This window comes from Suricata suricatta, chromosome 3 (genome assembly GCF_006229205.1).
Source record: "Suricata suricatta isolate VVHF042 chromosome 3, meerkat_22Aug2017_6uvM2_HiC, whole genome shotgun sequence".
NCBI lineage: Eukaryota > Metazoa > Chordata > Mammalia > Carnivora > Herpestidae > Suricata > Suricata suricatta.
Genome location: NC_043702.1, coordinates 121,424,365 through 121,428,612, shown reverse-complemented (window position 1 = coordinate 121,428,612; position 4,248 = coordinate 121,424,365). Strand labels below are relative to the sequence as shown.

At 38.6% G+C, this 4,248-nt stretch overlaps 1 protein-coding gene and 1 long non-coding RNA gene across 8 annotated transcripts in view; both read right to left on the bottom strand.

The window, feature by feature from the left end:
- The window catches only part of DNM3 (dynamin 3), a 561,021-nt gene that overhangs the window by 504,760 nt on the left and 52,013 nt on the right, over window positions 1–4,248 (bottom strand). The gene's annotated exons all lie outside the window — the stretch shown is intronic.
- LOC115288071 overlaps window positions 2,794–4,248 on the bottom strand; it is a 53,093-nt gene continuing 51,638 nt past the window's right edge. The window contains exon 3 of the long non-coding RNA XR_003906795.1: window positions 2,794–2,898. This is a non-coding gene — a long non-coding RNA (uncharacterized LOC115288071). The remainder of the gene's footprint in view (window positions 2,899–4,248) is intronic.

Genomic DNA, 4,248 nt, shown 5'->3' with positions numbered 1-4,248 from the left:
TGAGCCATAAAGGAGAATGAAATCTGGCCATTTGTAGGAAAGTGGATGGACCTCGAGGGTGTCATGCTAAGTGAAATAAGTCAGGCGGAGAAGGACAGATACCATATGGTTGCACTCATAGGTCTAACAGGAGAACAGGAGAAGCCTAATGGAGGACCAGGGGGAGGGGAAGAGGGAAAGAGAGTTGGGGAGAGAAAGGGACGCAAAACTTGAGAGACTATTGAATACTGAAAATGAACTGAGGGTTGAAGGGGATGGGGGAGGGGGAAAAAGAGGTGGTGGTGATGGAGGAGGGCACTTGTGGGGAAGAGCACTGGGTGTTGTATGGAAACCAATTTGACAATAAACTATTTTTTAAAATAATAAATAAATAAATAAATAAATTCATCCATAACCCAGATATAATGGAAAAGAAAATGAAATATTTGAAAAAAGATAAACAAAGAGGTAATGTGGTAGTGGAGCCTCCAGTGGTTGACACGCAACTCCTTTTTAAGCTAACACAAATAACTTTTGAACATGTATTTTATTTTATAATATTCTCATGAATCATTACCTCTACTTCTTGACTCAAAAAACTGAGGGAATATGTGGTTTAAAACACCATCCCATAACAAAACTTGGAAACAATTATTATATGTAATTCCCCTTATACAACAATCTTGTTACACCTGATTTTTGAAATGTGGGTCAACTTAAGGTCTAATGAATAAAGTCTCTGATAGTGAAAAAAAAAAAAAAAAAGAATAGTTTTAAGGAGGGTTTCATCTTCCCTAATTAGAGATCTTATCCTCTTCTTGAAGGAGCTTTATTTAAAAGACAAAAAACAAAAACAAAAAAAGAGAGTCCTTTCTCCTGTCTTAACTTGTTTTCATTGGTTTGTTTATTTACCCTGGCCTTTTAGATGAGGGAGCATAATGCAAGCTGAGGGCAAAGTACAGACTAAGGGCATTCCCCTCATAGAATATGTGTGATACTCCTCCAACACTCCTGGCTACCCAAGAACAAAGGAAAGGGGGTTAAGTGCTTGCCATGGTGATGGAAAACTAAGACAAATGAAAAATTAAATTCCCTTACTGCCCATTGACAAGTCCTTGAAACCTGCAGCCTGACCTCCCTCTAGGAGCTGAGCTGCCTCAATGATAACACATTGCTAGGGGCAAAAGAGAATCTTGCCTTAACGTTATCCTAACTCCCCAGGAACCTGTAAGTCTACTTTAACATATAAAAATTGCTTTGGGGGGCACCTGGGTGGCTCAGTTGGTTGGGCATCCGGCTTCGGCTCAGGTCATGATCTCACTGCTCGTGGGTTCTAGCCCCACATTGGGCTCTGTGCTGACAGCTAGCTCAGAGCCTGGAGCCTGTCTTCAGATTCTGTATTTCCCTCTCTCTCTCTGACCCTCCCCTGCTCGCACTGTCTCTCTCTGTCTCTCAAAAATAAACATAAAAATTTTTTTAAAAATTGCTTTGGAAGGGTGCATGGGTGGCTCAGTCAGCTGAGCGTCCAACTTTCGCTCAGGTCATGATCTCATGGTTTGTGAGTTTGGAGTGCCAGGTTGGTCTCTGTGGTGATAGTTCAGAGCCTGGAGCTGCTTCAGATTCTGTCTCCCTCTCTCTGACCCTCCCCTGCTGCTGCTCATTCTCTTTCTCTTTTTCTTTCTCTTTCTCTTTCTCTTTCTCTTTCTCTTTTTCTCTCTCTCTCTCTCTCAAAAGCTGAAAAAAACATTAACAATTTTTTTATTTCCTTTGGAAACTTCCTATATCTCAAGGAATATATGCCTGAGATACTCCGAGCTTATGGCCCCCTGATATATATATACATCTGAGAACCTCATGATTGAGGTTTTACTAAACAGTAATAAATGGCATTTTCCTAACCTAGCCCCTCAAGGTCCTGTAACCTTGCTTCTGAAATACCTCAGGGACTTCCTCTATTCCTCACCCCCTCCCAACCTGAGGATATACAATCAGTGCCTGCCACAACCTCAATCCAGCGCTTCCTGCCCAGGGATCCTGTCCCATGCTTTAATAGAAATCTATTTTTGGAACCAAAAATGTCTTCAAGAATTCTTTCTTGGCCATCAGCTCTGGACCACCCACCCCATCATCACCCCAAAACTTCATCATTTTCATAAACTTCAGCTAATTCTCAGTTTTAGCCTCCTCAAAACCGTCCTATCTAAACTGTCATATAAATTCTTCTCCAGTCATAGTCAGGAAGTAACTAGTAGCGACTGTTGTGACTTTGAAATATATTGTTAGATACATATTTTAAAGCCAATTTTACTAAAAGAAAGTCACCAACTCCATGTTAAATCAATGCTACTCTTGTATTTTTCCTTAGTTACATGTTCTTTCCTTGATATTTTGTATATTTTCTGTGACCTTTTTTGTTGTTGCTTTTCATAAGTACAGGGTCTGCACAGAGCCCAAAGCCGAGCTTGTTCTCAGGACCATGAGATCAAGACCTGAGCCGAGATCAGGAGTCAGACGCTTAACCAACCGAGCTACCCAGGTGCCCCATATTTTCTATGATCTTTGTGCTCAGAAAGTTGTCTAAATCACTAGCTTTGTTATATAAACCACATTGTTCATAAACATTTCTCTCCTGTTTAGATTATCTCATGATTAAATCATTAGAATTTCATTGTTTATTATCAACCATCTTCATAGGTCACAGTTCCTCTAAATATCTTTTTCTTTAAACTTCCTAAAATCTACTTTTTTAAAAATGATAAGCAGTACCACCTTGTCTTGACATTAAAAACTCTAATAATGTCATCTTTCCCAGAATTCCTTTTAAGGGCGTATCACTGATACATTCTTTATTAGTCATTAAAAGACACAGCACTGTAATTCTCTCCACTGACTTCTTCCATTTTCAAAGAGATGGCACCACTGGCAAGACAAAAGAAAAACGCATCAGAAGCTCTGGCTATACGCTACCTCATATCTGTAAAAGATTGCTTTCAAAATATTTTCAAGTGCATTATCACATTTGATCCTCACAATAAACTCAGAAGTTTGGAAAGACAGGAGGCTGAAAACAGTTAAATTATTTACTTAAGGCCACAAGGCCAAACAAATGGAAATTGGCACCTATTGGGGGGTCCTTCCTATTCTAATGCTTTCCTTGTCTTTTAGCAGAATCAGACTTCCAGCCAATAATAGGATGGTAGAAGTTGCAGGTACATATTATTTCTTGCATCTATGCCAGTTTTATAATCTATATTAAGAACTCTTAATTGTTTCTAATAGCTACAAAATTTGTTCTCTGGGGAAGTGGTGTTATTTCCCTATCCACCAAGAAAAATGAACTTCATATGACCTTGATTTTATTCCCAGTTCCACTGTCTTTTCACTCTATAACCCTGCGAACTGGCTTCAAACTCAACAGCAAACATAACATTACTGTACTTTTTCACATTTCACAAGCAATTTTTTCCCTAATCAGAAAGAAAAATAAAAATTCCTCTTAACATATAATGATAATAACCAGCCAATTTCTAACTATAGAAAATATAATAAGGAAATATGAATACTAAGAAAAAGTAGAAGATAACCAAGAATTTCTTGACCATATGAGTATTAAAAAAGACAGGTCACAGAGAGCATAATGGAATCATAGCCCTTTTTGATCTCTAAAAATTAATCAGATTGTAAATATTGGTCTTATATATATCCTAAAGGTTCCATTTGTATTCTTTGGGGGAAAAAAATGGGTGGGGGGGAAACCTATACAACAGATGACACTTTAAAATAACAATAATTTGGTTATAATAAATTAACAGAGAATGAAATAAATCTGAAATCTTTTCTAATATTGACAGAACATATACACATCTATATATATGGAGGTTACATAAATGTTTTTGTTATACCCAAGTTTTCAATATCGTCCCCCCAAACCAGAGATCACTGGGGAGACCGAGTCACGCATGCAGAAGCAAAGGGCTTTATTACTACGAGCTTACGGAGCCTAAACTCGGGTTCACAGACCACCAGCGCAGTGGATCCACGCTGAGAGCCTCAAACAAAGGCGGGGTAGGGACTTTATTTGTTTGGGAAGGGGGTGTTACAGGAAATTTTGACACAGGTACAGGGGTCCAATCATTACAGCATACCATCATTGGCAGTAACTTTGACCAATTACAGAGTGGACCCAGGACCCTCACATAGGGCATAACTTCTATCTTTAGGCCTGCCCTTAAAAATGTTAAAGGTGTTCAGCATTTTATATACTGTTAA